Here is an 18,211-nt window from a genome sequence, read left to right as displayed (position 1 = left end):
GGCAACGCCTCTTCAGTGCTCTATAAGTAGCTGCCGTTTTCGCCTACAACCGTTTGCGCTTCACAGTTGGAAGCTGTCAAAAGCGCTGCCAGGTGTCAGGGATTTCCATAAGTTGACTCCACTGTAGGAGTAGCTTAGCTATAAAGAATAAATATATTAAACGTTCTTGCATGTTTCGGCATTTTTTTTATCCAGCTCAGTTGTTATCACATCTCTTCAACCATATGTCGTACACTGACACACACACATCAAAAAACGTTTTGCATCACCCCGGTTCCCAGAACTCCTGAAGACAGACGTTGGCTGTGGTTATTGTATCACAGAAACAGTCCCTTTGACTGTTCAGAGATGTCACTAAACCCACCTTAAGATGTAAACAACCATGCATAAGCAGAGCCTATTAGACGGAGGGCGTCCGATAGCCGATCAGTTCCAGTCATTCTACCAAGAAGGAGGTACACGGCTCGTGTTGTCTGATAGTACAACCATACAGCGGTTCGATCGCGTCCGCATTGTTACTTTGTGCCAGGAAGAGTTCTCAACAAGGGAAGTGTCCAGGCGTCTCGGAGTGAACCAAAGCGATGTTTTTCGGACAGAGAGACAGGAACTGTCAATGACATGACTCGCTCGGGGAGCCCAAAAGCTACTACTGCAGTGGATGACCGCTACCTACGGATTATGACTCGGAGGAACCCTGACAGCAACGTCACCATGTTGAATAATGCTTTTCATGCAGCCACAGGACGTCGTGTTACGACTCAAACTGTGCGCAGTAGGCTGCATGATGTGCAACTTCCATCTCGACGTCCATTGCGAGGTCCATCTTTGCAATCACGACAACATACGGTGCAGATGGGCTCAACAACAAGCCGAATGGACTGCTCAGGATTGGCATCACGCTCTCTCCACCGATGAGTGTCACTTATGCCTTCAACCAGACAATCGTTGAAGACGTGTTTGGAGGCAACCCGGTCAGGCTGAACGCCTTACACACTGTCCAGCGAGTACAGCAAAGTAGAGGTTGTTTTGGGGTGGCATTATGTGGAGACGACGTACGCCGTTGGTGGTCATGGAAGGCGCCGTAACGGCTGTACCATACGGAATGCCATACTCCAACCGATACTGCAACCATATCAGCAGCGTATTGGCGAAGTAGTCGTCTTCATGGACGACAATTCGCGACCCCATCGTGCACATCTTTTGAATGACTTACTTCAGGATAACGATATCGCTCGACTAGAGTGGCCAGCATGTTTTCCAGACATGAACCCTACCGAAATTGCCTGGGATAGATTGAAAAGCGCTGTTTATGGACGGTTTGACCCACCAACCACTCTGAGGGATCTACGCCGAATCGCAGCTGAGGAGAGGGACAATCTGGACCAATAGTGCCTCGATGAACTTGTGGATAGTATGCCACGACGAATACAGGCACACATCGGTGGAAGAGGACGTCCTACTGGGTATTATAGGTACCAGTGTGTACTGCAATCTGAAGGTCTCGCTGTATGGTGGTACAATATGCAATGTGTGGTTTTCATTAGCAATAAAAAGGGCGGAAATGATGTTTATGTTGATCTCTATTCCAATTTTCTGTACAGGTTCCGGAACTCTCGGAACCGAGGTGATGCAAAACTTTTTTTGTATATTTCTATATTTATGTCGGTCCATCCAGCGACATATGGGGATACTGTCAGCGAAATATGTTTCGAATAGAGTTAGTATCAAAGAAGTAATAAATTTAAAAGTCTACATGATGTCCAGTTTTTCACGCATCTTTGTGTTTATGGCTTCATGTCTCTGAACTATGTGTGGTACGGTGAAAAAATTTTTTAGGCGCATATAGCGTCATATGCTTTTATTTAGAGCAATAATTATGTGACAGCTTGTTTGATAGATCTACCAGCGATAGATACTGTATGGTTTCAATCATTTTTGTTTATCATGCTGTGATTTCGGTAATGTTTGTTAGTGGTATCGTTGGTAGCCTTGTGTAATCTCTGGTTGCTTCGTAATATTTTTTGGCTCTCTGCTCTTTTCTTGGTTGATAATTTCAACAAAGTTTTCGATCAATTTTTTTCCGCTTTATGTCTATTTGCTCATTAAGTCTATTCCAAAATGTTCATTAGTGGTCCTTTGCATGTTACGTGTAGAAGTTGAATAGCGTGTCCTAAATTATTTTCTGTGTGTTGTTCGATTATTAAGTGGCGGAAAAATAGATCGGTTTTTATCTCTGGATCTAATGTATACGCATTATCTAATACTGAAGTTTCTACTCGTCTGACCTATATCGAATTCGTCGCATTCTTTGCATGGCACTTTGTATACTCCTAGGTTCGAGTAAACTGGTAATTTTGTTTTACCTGATTCAATTTGAGAACAAAAATTGTGTCGTGTTTGGTAAGCGAATCTTATATTTGTGTTTTTTTTACTACTGAGTTAATTTCATTAGATCTATTTCCTAGGTATATAGTTGGTACTTACATGAATTCTGTTTGACGGGTGTTTCTCTTGCAAGTGTTATTTCTTTTCATGTAGAAGCTTTTACTAGTTTAATTTATGAGAAATTTATTGCGAATAGAGGTAGTAGTACAGAAGTAATAAATTGAAATGTCATAAGAGATGCGGCAGTTTTTCACGCATCTCATTGTTATGTTCTCATATCTCCTGAACTATCGTAGGTAGGTGGCTCTTGCCCCGACAGCGACTGTTGCTTGACAGTAAGGTATATGTGTACGAAGTTGGTTGAAACCGGTCCAGAGGTTTAGGAGGAGAAGTGGGACATACACACATACATACATACACTCCTGGAAATTGAAATAAGAACACCGTGAATTCATTGTCCCAGGAAGGGGAAACTTTATTGACACATTCCTGGGGTCAGATACATCACATGATCACACTGACAGAACCACAGGCACATAGATACAGGCAACAGAGCATGCACAATGTCGGCACTAGTACAGTGTATATCCACCTTTCGCAGCAATGCAGGCTGCTATTCTCCCATGGAGACGATCGTAGAGATGCTGGATGTAGTCCTGTGGAACGGCTTGCCATGCCATTTCCACCTGGCGCCTCAGTTGGACCAGCGTTCGTGCTGGACGTGCAGACCGCGTGAGACGACGCTTCATCCAGTCCCAAACATGCTCAATGGGGGACAGATCCGAAGATCTTGCTGGCCAGGGTAGTTGACTTACACCTTCTAGAGCACGTTGGGTGGCACGGGATACATGCGGACGTGCATTGTCCTGTTGGAACAGCAAGTTCCCTTACCGGTCTAGGAATGGTAGAACGATGGGTTCGATGACGGTTTGGATGTACCGTGCACTATTCAGTGTCCCCTCGACGATCACCAGAGGTGTACGGCCAGTGTAGGAGATCGCTCCCCACACCATGATACCGGGTGTTGGCCCTGTGTGCCTCGGTCGTATGCAGTCCTGATTGTGGCGCTCACCCGCACGGCGCCAAACACGCATACGACCATCATTGGCACCAAGGCAGAAGCGACTCTCATCGCTGAAGACGACACGTCTCCATTCGTCCCTTTATTCACCTTCCGCCGACCACTGGCGACAACATCGATGTACTGTGGAGACCTCACGCCCCACGTGTTGAGGAATTCGGCGGTACGTCCACCCGGCCTCCCGCATGCCCACTATACGCCCTCGCTCAAAGTCCGTCAACTGCACATACGGTTCACGTCCACGCTGTCGCGGCATGCTACCAGTGTTAAAGACTGCGATAGAGCTCCGTATGCCACGGAAAACTGGCTGACACTAACGGCGGCGGTGCACAAATGCTGCGAAGCTAGCGCCATTCGACGGCCAACACCGCGGTTCCTGGTGTGTCCGCTGTGCCGTGCGTGTGATCATTGCTTGTACAGCCCTCTCGCAGTGTCCGGAGCAAGTATGGTGGGTCTGACACACCGGTGTCAGTGTGTTCTTTTTTCCATTTCCAGGAGTGTATATGCATCTTTATTATAAGTATGGATTTTGCTAAATTTGACTTAAAAACGTTCACTAAAACTATGAATCACAGACAATGACACTTGTTGCATCTTCTACAGTTTTTTGTCACAAATTCCAGGTAGTCCATAGAACTATTTCAGCTACTATAGCTAGCTCGTTCCTTTGCTTGACTATAATACAATTTTCTTTTGCTACGAGGTTTGTGGTAATTTTAGAGAATACCTTGTGTATTAAAGAGAGAATGCTTTATAGGTATCAGTCTTCTTTCTTATAGAGAACAATTAAAGCACTGATCAACTGTTTTGTGAATGGCCTTTCACTGTACATATGTCTTTGGTATTACTTTGCCTCCAGGTTTACCACTTCCGAAAAAGAACATCACCTCCAGGCACCATTTCCTACTTTATAAGAAAATCCGTTTGTAATGCGAAGTTTGGCATTAGTCCTGGAGCGTTGTATAACGTTTTGCTATTTGAAGAGAAAGGGCAAAGAAGGAAGTAAATCAACTTGCGTCATAATCTAGAAAAACATTTTCAACTTTAAAATTTTACGTGATAAGTAACAGAAACCTGAAGTGAGTTTAGAGTAGTAAATAATTTATATTAATTCATAATGAAATATAACTGGAAGTCTTTAGTTTTCTATTAAGGCACAGAGCAAAAATATCTTTGAGCTTCGCACTGTCATAAAACAGAGTAAGTCACCTAAACCCAACAAGAAGACGGTAAATTAACTAAGGCCCCTTTATATCACGATGTTAGTAACTATTAAATACCATAGTAATGGGACAGGCTGTTGTAAATTACTGTTGTCTTCGGACTGTACGCCTTTATGAGACTCACAGACACTTTAAAGTTTGAAGAGATCTGTGAATAAGTCAAAACACGCTATCTAAGAGGTATAAGCTTGTAAATCAAAGAATGGTGCAAATTCTTGATTAAATTATATTAATAGAAATTAATAGAAATTACCTTTCAAAGCAGTTGAAGGCAGTTCAAATTCTCATTCTTCAGCATTGGTGCTCCTGGCGTCATTATGCTTCCTAGTGTCATGCATATGTGACGGTATGAGGTTATTTTTTTTTTTAAGATAATGCTTCTTGGCAAGTTTGAGATATTTCTCGTCTAATAGTGTCTTCCAATCCAGTACATGGTTTTGTGTAACATTCACGACAGTGAAACGTGATTGTTTTTTTGTGGAACTTTGACGAACTTTATGAATCTTCAGGTAGTTCGACTGCAGGCTTTACATTTCATAGCCTTACGCGTTGTAAGCCTCAAAATTTCCCGTTCACCTGACTCTCCTAGTTGCTTCGCAGTAAAGATTTTCACCAGCCGCAACACCTGACCACCCTGCTTATTTTCCCCTTTCTGACATAACAATAGAATCTTCTCACCATCGTGTAATGAATCAAGCTAATAAATAAAGTGTGAGCAATAATAACTGACGTACGTGATTTCCTCCCTTCCTTGTAAGACGTCGTTTCCTGGTGGACCTGCGGCCGAAGGGAAAGCAAGAACTGACTGATTTCATTACAGCACTGGACATCACGACGGGTTGCCCCTGTGCGTGCAGTTCTGGTGTGCGCTTTGTGTTGCATTTAACCACACGCCACGTTAAATTGCTCTCTCTGCGTGGAGTGCTCACGTGCGCTTTGTGGTACATTTAACCACACGCGAAATTACCCATTCGCTTTCTTGCGCACTGTAAGGCTGCTTGTTTCACACACTACTATTTTCACCGTACGGCAAGCTGTACTGTGATGTGTCTACTGTTAACTTTACACACGTGCGGATATGAGCCGGATCCAGTAGCCAGATATTGGCTTGCCCATTTTCATGCTATGAAAACATTTTTGTGTACGCACGCATGAGAGTATGCTAAACCTGTTTCTGGAGTTAGTTTTTCAATAAGTTCATTGCCTTTCATATGAAAAAAAAAAACTTCTCTTCACCAATACAAGGGATTTTTGAAGCCACAACATTTTTCACTTAATTTTGAAAGAACTATTCGCTAAACGAATGGTATTTTTCACATGTTGTAGATTAGCGTCTTAGTTTTGTAACGAGCAGCATATCCTATCATTGTTGATCAAACGTTAGTCGGCTACATGCACTTCATTCACAAATGTTGTACTGAAACAGTGTGATTGTTTGTAACTTACCAATCACGACGTTTTAGACTATACATTGCAGTGTATAAAATGTAGATGAGACTTTGAAAACCTTTTTAAACCCTGGAAAGGTACTGCTACCTCTCTCCGTTCATGAGTAAAGTGATAGCAGCGCGGTTTGTCTCGGGTCGGTGCTGGACAGTGTAGTCAGCGGAGCAGCTATTGGCTTCTGCTCTCCACCGCCATTTGATTTTTGCAGCGGTCGTAGCTCAATGTTCATCCAAGATGGATCGCAAGCGTTTACTTGCTTTGTCTATTCTTTAAACACGATATCTATGACAACAGAGTCTGAGAACAAATCCGATTAATCAAAATAAGAGAATCGTTCGATGCTTTTCAGCTCCTATTTGAAAAGCTAAGGAGCAACAAGGACAAGATTATTTTTACTATTACCTTCGTTTAAATTCCAGTTGTGTTAGTGTTGTAAGTTTCCAATGAGCTGCATTGTCAGTTGAAAGATGATCTACGAACTTTACAATGAACACCAGTATGTACCACAAGAAAAGAGAACAATTTTTCTTTCAGAAGACATTTATTGAATCTGCAGGAAGGAAATAACGCAGAGTTTTATGTGATACAGGGAGGTTAATGGGTACCGAATGTTAGTAAATATGTAATATTTCCCTGTGTCTATGGCCTTAAATTACGAATTAAGAGTTGTGCACACTATTTTCAGTTTATCGGCTTTCGGAACGTGTCCATACAGCCATCTCAACAGTGTACTGTCATTTATGACGATACGAACCTCAAGACAACACAACACACAGTCCCCGAGGGGAGGAAATCTCTGACCCCGCCGCGAATCGAACCCAGACCCCATCGGTTAGCAATCCGCCGCGCTGACCGCGAGCTAGGTGTTTGTTATGGCAGTGCGATGTTTCTATACGTCTGTAGTCTTTCCCCATAGCACAGGCCTTTCGTGTACCAAAGTAACTGATCCCTCCGTGCATTGTCCATTTTCCCACAGAAGCACGGCACACGCAATAAGGAATGCGAGTAGCAGCACAGTGTGTTTTTCGATAACTGCTCGGCCTCTAGCTTTGGCTGCATTGTTTGAAGACGTCCACTGCCTGACTACTGGCCTCTTACACTAAAGGCAGACACGATAACCTCTCGCACAGCAGCCGGCCTCTTCCGCAATAAGTTTCACGGTGACAGACAAGTCGCCGCTCAGCAGTAACTACATTCCGGCAACTTGTCGTAGCTGTGAAAACTTCCATTTAACGCTGTGGGCTACCAAGAAGCCAGCGGTTTGCCGTGCGACGGAAGCGTAGAGAGAGCAACAAGTACCTTCAGATGTTTGAACGCTTTCCTGATGATGTCTGCAACAGAAGCAGGTTGGTGCGTTCTGCGGAGCAGCAGACGTCGGCGACGCCTTGCTGATGCGTCGGCTCAGCATATCGGCGTGGAGGGTCTGAGGCTCGTCACGCATTACGTCCCGCACCGCTGCGTTGCGTGGTGGTGTCGCCGTACCAGTTTGTACTGGCAGCGGAGCCCAATCACCTGCTAATGTATTTCGGAACACACGGCAGCCCGATTACGGCTCGCCTTTTCTGCCGAATCTCAATTTACATCGTATAATGACTCGCGTAGCAATCAGCGAGGGAACACTTCATAGTACTGTGATGTCCATAAAAGGCGGTGTTCCATGTCTCTCTCCAAACGTTTCCACGGGAGAAACATGCGTTAGCTTCACCTATCCGTCAGAAGCAAACTACTGTAGCCAGATGATATACTTGTTCTTTAATGAAATTTGTCATGCTCAGTTTAATATGTAATACATCATATAAGCTGATGAGCCAAAGCATTCTCACTTCCAGATTATTTATGTGTTGGTCCACCGTTGGAATGCAATACAGCAGCTATTCTACGTGGTATGGATTCCACAAGTCGTGAATTACACTGAAGTGCCACAGAACCTAGTATAGGCATGCGTAATCAAATACAGAGATATGAAGGGCTTATTTCAATAGTGGTGCAAGTCCAGTACCTCCAGTTTTCTGCCTATAATACTTCTGGAATTAATTATCCAAACAAACAGAAAGAAAGGTTCATTTCCAGCAAGAAGCTATTTACTTGAATATTTCTGATATCTCATCTGCAGACTTTTCAGCGCTCATTTAATTTTGGGACTTTGTATCTCAAAATGAACAAAAATGGATTTGTACCACTATTGAAATAAGCCCTTCATATGTAAACGGGCAGAATACGGACGGGAGCGCCTATATAAGACAAGGGTCTGGCGCAGTTGTTAGATTGGTCACTGCTGCTACAATGACAGGTTATCGAGATTTATGTGAGTTTGGACCTGGTGTTACAGTCAGCGAACGAGCGATGGGACATAGCATCTCCGAGGTAACGATGAAGTGCGGATTTTCTCGTACGCCGGCCGGTGTGACTGAGCGGTTCTAGGCGCTACAGTCTGGAACCGCGCGACCGCTACGGGCGCAGGTTCGAATCCTGCCTCGGGCATGGGGGTGTGTGGTGTCCTTAGGTTAGTTAGGTTTAAGTAGTTCGAAGTTCTAGAGGACTGATGACCTCAGAAATTAAGTCCCATAGTACTCAGAACCATTTCAACCATTTTTTCCCGTACGACCATTTCACTAGCATACCCTTAATATCAGGAATCCAGTAAAACATTAAATCTTCGACATCGCTGCGGCAGGAAAAAGCAAGAACGGGACCAACGATGAATGAAGAGAATCGTTCAACGTTACAGAAGTCCAATCCTACCGCAAATTTCTTCAGATTTCAGTGCTGGGACATCAACAAATTTCAGCGCTCGACCTATTAAAGGAAACATCATCAATACGGGCTTTCGGTGCCGAAGGCCCACTCGTGTACCCTTGATGACTGCACGACACAAAGTTTTACTCCTCGCTTGGGCACGTCAACACCAACATTGCACTATTGGTGACTGGAAACATGTTGCCTGAGTCAGACGAGCCTCGTTTCGAATCGTATCGAGCAGATGGACGTCTACGGGTATGGGTATGGAGACGACCTCATGAATTCATGAACCCAGTATGTCAGCTGATGTAGGCTCTGTAACGGTGTGGGGCGTGTGCAGTTGTAGTGATATGGGACCCCTTTATACGTATTGATATGACTGACAGGTGACACGTACGTAAGCATCCCGTCTGATTATCTCCATCCATTTATGTCCATTGTGCATTTCGACGGACTTGGGCAATTCAAGCAGGATAATGGTACACTCCACATGCCATAACTGCAACAGAGTGGCTCCAGGAACATTTTATTGACTCTAAACGCTTCCGCTGGCAACCAAATTCCCCAATCGTGGACATTATTGAGTATATCTGGGATGCTTTGCAACGTCCTGCTCAGAAGAGATCTCACACCCTTGTACTCGTACGGATTTATGGACAGGCTTGCGGGTTTCATGGTGTCAGTTGCCTCCAGAACTACTTGAGATATTAGTCGAGTCCATGCCACGCCGTGTTACGGTAATTCTTCGTGCTCATGGGGGCTCTACACGATGTTAGGGAGGTCTATCAGTTTCTTTCCCCTTCAGTGTATTTCTGTCTTGACGGCCTTCATATTCAGGTACAATAAGCTCTTCTTAGAGCAGCTGAGAAGGCAGCAGTGGGAAGATGTAATATGATGTGAGATACTGATGCCAGATAGTTTGTTCGGTATGTGCATCATGAGAAAGACCGCCTAAATTGTGGTCCTTCTCCGCGTTGGCTGCTGCGTTCGGATGTTGCGCGCCAAAATGATAATCTTCTGTTATTAATATTACACAAACTAAACAGCGTATTCACTTGCATTTAAAATTAAAGCATCTCTCAGTAGCTTGCTATCATTCCATTATTTCATTAGTATTAATAACCAGCAGAATAATAAACAACTGCTAAACAAAAAGTCAGACGAAGCACTTAGGAGATGTTCGGATCGCACCTAAATTGGATGGCGGGCGAAGTGGTTCGGCTATAAGATGAGAGCTGGTTCGGCAGTATTGGAGGACAGACATGTTGTCTGCTGCGGTCAGGGTCCGTGAAGTAGTTCAGAATTTATTAGCAATCTATGGTGTGTAAATGCGGGAGCTGGTTCCTCAGAGTCGGACAGGCATGTAGTATGCCACTATATTAGTTAAAACTTAATTTTCAATGTCTAATATGTGCATGTGATAGCTGGTTCGGCAGTCTCAGAGGACAGAGATGTTGTCTGACACGATCCGCATCGGGTTAAGACGTTATTAGCAATGTATGGTTTTTTGGACATATAGTTGAGAACGGTGTGATAGTAATCGCGGAAGTACGCAGTTCATTAGTTTGTTGAAGAATGGAAATTATTTGTGACTCTAAAGTGGATTGTAATAGTGCAGTTTCTTGTGTTGTGCTAATAAAAAGCGAGTGGCATCTCGTATAAAAAAATTTAATTATTCACATAACATCAGTTCCTCGCTAAGAATTTCTTACAGCCTCAAGATGAATGATTCGCGACTTACGTGCTGTTTTCTGAGCTGAGCACAACAGCAGCAGAACACTGCAGGTCGGTGAACATTAATTAGAACTTATGCATCCTACTCAGGGCGGCGGAAGCAAAATGGCACATATCGTGTACTGCAGTCTTACTACAAATGAGATCAGTGACACGTCTTCTGTAGTAGCACAGAGGAGGTTAGAAGGGGAGAAATTTTAGAGGAAAGGGGTTTATCGTACCCACGTATATATACACTATGTGATCAAAAGTACCCGGACACCTGGGTGAAAATGACTTTAATGTTTGGCGCCCTCCATCGGTAATGCTGGAATTCATTATGTTGTTGGCCCACCCTTAGCCTCTCTCTATCATGGCCTTGTGACACTGACAGTTATCCTGCTGGAAGATGCCCTCTTTGTTACGAGAATACAGAGTTAAAAAGATTTAGGTGGTCCGCCATAATGATCGCGCACGCCACAACTTCCATGCTAATGATGATGAGGTTCCAAGCTCCGAGGAGCGTAGGGGACGATGCGGGAGACCCGCACCGCTCTACTATGCAAACTCCTAGCGCAGGTGGTTTACCATTGCCTTCCTCCAACCGTAATGGGGATGAATGACGATGATCAGGACGAAACAACAACACCCAGTCATCTCGAAACAGGGAAAATTCCTGACTCCGCCGGGAATCGAACCCGGGACCCCGCGCACGGGAAGCGAGAACGCTACCGCGAGACCCCGAGCTGCGGACACAGTTGCGCGTCTCATGCAAGACAAGATGATATGTCCCCCATAATAATGCCCCCACCAGCTTGCGTCCGTAGTGCTGTGCTTGTTTCGAGCACCTGTTCGCCTGGATAACACCGTTTCTGGGAGCGACCATCGATATCGTGAAGCAAGAAACGGGGTTCATCCGACCAAGCAATAAGTTTATACTGATCCACGGACCAATCTCGATGATCCCTTGCGCAATGTAATCGTAATACACGATGTCATTGGGTCATCATGGAAACACACATGAGCATTGCTTCAGATCAGGGGCGTCTGTTGCGGAGCCCTAAGTTGAACAATGTTTTGTGATGAGGTGCGGACATCCAACACCTTGTCTCTTGTGTGGTTTCTCTGTTCTTCAGCCACTCTCCGTACATGCTCACGACTGCTGCATGTGAACAGCTAATCAGCTTCACCGTTCCTGAGATTTCCTTCCCGAGTGTGCGACCATAACACTCTGCCCTTCTTCAAGTCGCTTCTGTTAGAGGATTACCCCATTTGCGGCCCATGTCGTCGCTGGAATAACTCCCCATTCGGCTTTGCTCTTTACTTCATCACGTAAGCGCAACGCCAGCAGAAGGCTTCAGTCTCACTGTGGGCACTGATCATAATTTTTTTCATCTGCTGAAAACCTTCAATAACAAGTCACCTTTAATTTATTTTGCGTGAGTTGTGAGTCGCTAAACTTCTGCAGAGACATTCTGTATCTCAGTTACTGAGTGCTAAGCATACTACAGTCTTTGAAATGACAACGTGAAGATATGTCTGTAAGCTATACTTTAGAGGTACAGTTGACTGAACAAGGGAAGGCCCACACGACAGATTTGAGTGGTAGTGTACCCCAAACAATGTGAGACAAAGACACTTCTGTTTCCTTCTTTCTGCTGACGGATTGCTGTTTCCCGTTTTTCGGCATTTGTCAGAGCTGGCTTATGGATGCCGTGTACTGATTTGACATTATGTTACGATGGCCATTCCCACATTGTTAACTAAGAGAATTATGGAGAGGTCGTGACATGCTCGTGTAGTTTGACTAATATTCTGTTTGCAACGTTTTCAAGTCTATAGATGTTCCTTCAGTTCTTGCACAGACTTAACTTCCATTGTTGAAAGAGACTGGTTTTATTCCATGCTCACGGCATAGTATCAGTATTTCAGTTAGCCATCTGTTATGTTGGTAAACGATGTTCGTTTCTTTCCCATTTATTTAACATTGTTCAGAGTATTTTAAAGTATATGAAGTTTACTTTTGTTCAAATTTTCGTATATCGCGAACCTGTACACTACATCGTCCGATACAGGACAAGTGTAAATTTGTTTTTTGCTTCTGCTTGTTGAGTTGCTTATTAATAATCATCAGTTTCACTGATGCATCTTCGATTTGTTTTCAACCCCCAGTCATTTGTGAAGTCAGTACGATATTTGGACTACAAACACACACACACGCACACACACACACAGATGCTCTTACATTCATAAGTCAGACAGTTTTAAATTTGAGAAAATGCTATTCAATGTATTCTGCCTTCAGCAGTATGGTCTTTTTTTGCAAATATGTATTTTGTATTCTTGTTTGATGACATTTTCTACATCCTTGACAATCATATCATTATGGACATGTAGAACAAAAAAATATATAATATTCTAACCTTATCTGATCTAATCACAGAAATTGTTCTTGTTCTCACACACCCTCTCCTCGATCACATCTCCTGTCTAGTATTACGAGCCCACATCACCCCTCTGGTCTCGCCGCAACTCATCATACACTTTTATTCAACTGCTACATCGACATCAGCACTCCGCAAGCCACCTTGCGGTATGTAGCGGAGAGTACTTCGCGTAGGTTTTTCTGTTACATTCGCGAATGGTGTTTGGAACAGCAAACTTCGGTAAACCTCTGTATGTGTTCGAATTTCTCTGATTTTACTACCACGATCGTTTATTGAAATACGCTCAAGAAAGCCACATATTGATTGGCTTCTTGGAAAGGCTTTTTCGGAAGTTTAGCAGGTAACGTCACGGTGACGCACAACGACTGTCTTGTAACGTCTGCAACTGATGCCGAATGAGTATATCCATTCCGCTCCTGCACTTCCTAAACGAAACAGAGACGAAAAGCATTTCTATTTTAGATCTTTCCTACTTACTCTGTCATTTCTAAATGGTCAGGATTCCTCACTGACGAGCAATACTCATGATTGACCGAACGAGGATTTGGTAAGGTACCATTTTCGTGGCTCAGTTACATACTCTTTCGATTCTTCCAATGAATTTGTGTGGTATCCGCCGTTTCTACTTATTATACAGTCGTTCCACTTTGTGTCATTACAGACGAACACTCCTATGTATTTTACTGTTGTGGCTGGTTTCAGTGACTGATTGGCAATCATTTTAGCGATAGTAATGGATGATTCTGCTTATTTCTGCGTAAAAATATTTATTTGTTTTGAGGACCAGCTATCAATCCCCGCAGCAAGCGTAGACCCTCTGTGGGCCCCACTGCATGTCTCTACAATTTTTGACGTTGCAACTTTTCTATGTATTGCGTAAGCTCCCATCGTATATTTGGATCAAAGAGTGAATTCGTTTAGCATAGGACGCTTAGATTTTGACAGCGCGGGGGCGTATCTTTAGCCCTAAGGTACGGGTGTGACACTAATGAAGTCCCTAACCCAGTACTTAAATGACCCGAGCCCTGTCAAATTTCTAGCCTCATTTTTCCGTGTAATTAAGTCATTACATACAAAAAATATAGATAAAGCTCTTTTGGAATCAGAAATAATTTATATCTGACACTGAATTTATTTTACCTTAAGTATGTGGAAAATGTCCTCACGATGTTTACAATTCGTCCACAACACATTGCATTCACGAGATTTCAGTTTCCATTGATTTATACACTGAGTTGGCCAAAATCATGGGATACCTCTTAATATCGCATCGGACCTCGTTTGCCCAGTGCAGTGCAGCAACTAAACGTCGACGTGGCATGGATTCATCAAATCGTTGGAAGTCCCCTACAGAAATATTGAGCCATGCTGCCTCCACAGCCTTTCATAATTGCAAAAAGTGTATCTGGTACAGGATTTTGTGCACGAACTGACCTCGCGATTATGTTCCATATCTCTTCGAAGAGATTTATGTCGAGTGGTCTGGGTGACCTGATTATTCACTCGGATTGTTCTGAATGTTCTTCAAACCAATCACGAACAATTAAGACATGGCGCATTGCCATTCATAAAAAATCCGCCGGCATTTGGGAACGTGAATTCCATGAATGGCTGCAAACAGTCACCAAGTAGCGGAACATAACCATTTCCAGTCAGTGATCGGTTCAGTTGCCCCAAAGGCCACAGTCCATCCTACGTAAACACAGCGCACACCATTATGGGGCCACCACCAGCTTGTACAGTCCCTTGTTGACAGAGTGGGTCCACGGTTTCATGGGGTCCCCGCCACAGTCGGAAACTACCATCAGTTCTTATCAACTGAAATCAGGACTCATCTGACCAAACCACTCGTCTATGGTCCAATCGGCATGGTTACGAGTCCAGGAGAGGCTGTGTAAGCGATGTCGTGCTGTTAACAAAGGCACTCGCATCGGTCGTCTGCTGACATATCCATTAAAGTCAAATTTACGGATACGTTCGTCGTACGTTCCACGTTGATTTTTACGGCTATTTCGCGTCGTGTTGCTTATCTGTTAGCACTGACAACTCTAGCAAGCGCCGCTGTTCTCGGTCTTTAAGTAGAGGCCGTCAGCCACTACGATGTCTTTGGTGAGAGATAATGCCTGAAATGTGGCATTCTCGGCACACACTTGACACTGTGGATCTCAAAATATTCAGTTCTGTAACGATTTCCGAAATGAGACGTCCAATGCGTTTAGTTCCAATTACCATCCCGCGTTCAAAATCTGTTAATTCCCGTCGTACGACAGAAATCACGTTGGGAACATTTCCATAGGAATCACTTGAGTACAAATGACAGCTCCTACAGTGTACTGCACTTCTACACCTCGTGCACGCGATACTATCGCTACATGCACATGTGCATATCGCTGTCCAATGACTTTAGTCAACTCAGCCACCCTGGCCGGCTCACTCAAGAGCTTCTGCATCAAAATACATTCAATAAAACACAATATGAGTTCAGGCACTATTAGAACAGACAGAAAAACACTTCAGCTAACAAATGTTCCAGAATAGTTAACACCTGGAAGCACACCACATCACAACAGGCACTGAGTAACAATAAAAACAATGTAAAACACAACTTTTGCTTAAATCAGAGCAATATTATTTGAACACTCATAAACAGGAAGCAGCTATCTCGTTGAAGAGACCGAGATAAGGAACAAATAGCCCAGCATAGAATTAGGTATAATTCGGAGTACAAAACAAATTACACATAACCAACACAGACAATATTCATAAATTACCAACAATCTGATAGACAAGAGCTAGACAACGCACGCCAAATAACTGTGGAATAGATAATTTTCACAATATAAGTAAGCCAAGATGGAACCAGGAAACTCTTTGAATAATGTAGAGGTTGACTCGTGCCTAAGGAAAATACACTCCTGAGAATGGAAAAAAGAACACATTGACACCGGTGTGTCAGACCCACCATACTTGCTCCGGACACTGCGAGAGGGCTCTACAAGCAATGATCACACGCACGGCACAGCGGACACACCAGGAACCGCGGTGTTGGCCGTCGAATGGCGCTAGCTGCGCAGCATTTGTGCACCGCCGCCGTCAGTGTCAGCCAGTTTACCGTGGCATACGGAGCTCCATCGCAGTCTTTAACACTGGTAGCATGCCGCGACAGCGTGGACGTGAACCGTATGTGCAGTTGACGGACTTTGAGCGAGGGTGTATAGTGGGCATGCGGGAGGCCGGGTGGACGTACCGCCGAATTGCTCAACACGTGGGGCGTGAGGTCTCCACAGTACATCGATGTTGTCGCCAGTGGTCAGCGGAAGGTGCACGTGCCCGGACCGCAGCGACGCACGGATGCACGCAAAGACCGTTGGATCCTACGCAGTACCATAGGGGACCGCACCGCCACTTCCCAGCAAATTAGGGACACTGTTGCTCCTGGGGTATCGGCGAGGACCATTCGCAACCGTCTCCATGAAGCTGGGCTACGGTCCCGCACACCGTTAGGCCGTCTTCCGCTCACGCCCCAACATCGTGCAGCCCGCCTCCAGTGGTGTCGCGACAGGCGTGAATGGAGGGACGAATGGAGACGTGTCGTCTTCAGCGATGAGAGTCGCTTCTACTTTGGTGCCAATGATGGTCGTATGCGTGTTTGGCGCCGTGCAGGTGAGCGCCACAATCAGGACTGCATACGACCGAGGCACACAGGGCCAACACCCAGCATCATGGTGTGGGGAGCGATCTCCTACACTGGCCGTACACCTCTGGTGATCGTCGAGGGGACACTGAATAGTGCACGGTACATCCAAACCGTCATCGAACCCATCGTTCTACCATTCCTAGACCGGCAAGGGAACTTGCTGTTCCAACAGGACAATGCACGTCCGCATGTATCCCATGCCACCGAACGTGCTCTAGAAGGTGTAAGTCAACTACCCTGGCCAGCAAGATCTCCGGGTCTGTCCCCCATTGAGCATGTTTGGGACTGGATGAAGCGTCGTCTCACGCGGTCTGCACGTCCAGCACGAACGCTGGTCCAACTGAGGCGCCAGGTGGAAATGGCATGGCAAGCCGTTCCACAGGACTACATCCAGCATCTCTACGATCGTCTCCATGGGAGAATAGCAGCCTGCATTGCTGCGAAAGGTGGATATACACTGTACTAGTGCCGACATTGTGCATGCTCTGTTGCCTGTGTCTATGTGCCTGTGGTTCTGTCAGTGTGATCATGTGATGTATCTGACCCCAGGAATGTGTCAATAAAGTTTCCCCTTCCTGGGACAATGAATTCACGGTGTTCTTATTTCAATTTCCAGGAGTCTATAAGACACGTAGTTTAAAGAAACCTACGACACAGCAGATAGCTCCGAATAACTGTACAGTCTACACACTAAGGTGCTCGCCAAATAAGTTCAAGAAACGCGAATGATTACGACGGACTGTTCCCACTTTGGTCGTGAATTCTGAAAACACAGACAACAGACAAAGTTCCAAGGCCGCCTTCCACCAAATCTGAGCGACGTACTTCTTGGACATATGAGTCGGTAGAAGAGAGAATTACACGCCTGCTCAAAGCCGTATTCAACTTCGGCAAATGCTCACAGCAAAGCCGTTAAGTCGGCGAGGTGGAGACTGCTTGTTCCTTGGTGGGATGTGAAACAACCGGTTGCTTAGCTACACGGGCGACGAGAATATACAATGCTTTCAAGTCCGTACCGAAGCATCGCATGGATAAAATTTTAATTCAGCTAGCACTGCATTTATTTACAGCTATGAATTTTTGATACAGGAAGATAATTAATTTCGCAAGTAGGCATGATAATGCATAAAATTATTTACTCTTCGCAATGTGGTTGTGTAAGACACATCATCTGGGAATGGATTTCAGAATCGATCACGCAGATAGCTATATGCAGCTCATCAATCCTCGGGTCGACTTCGCTTTAATCCACCAAACAGAAACGTAATCCTGGCAGACTAGATACCACTAACATACTACTGGACAGGTTCATAATAAATCTTTGCTGTTTCTTACAATAGGGTCGTAAAAATTGCAAAAGAACATGCAATCACTCCGCCACAAGAGTTGTTCTTAAGCTCTTTTCAGTGTCCAATTACCAAAGGCAAGTCCGCATAAGCCAAACGTTTAGCTGTCCACCCACCTCAAGACATTAATAATC

This window comes from Schistocerca gregaria, chromosome 4, assembly GCF_023897955.1.
Source record: "Schistocerca gregaria isolate iqSchGreg1 chromosome 4, iqSchGreg1.2, whole genome shotgun sequence".
Classification (NCBI taxonomy): domain Eukaryota; kingdom Metazoa; phylum Arthropoda; class Insecta; order Orthoptera; family Acrididae; genus Schistocerca; species Schistocerca gregaria.
The sequence above is the reverse complement of the archived record's forward strand: the minus strand, read 5'-3'. Positions refer to the sequence as shown.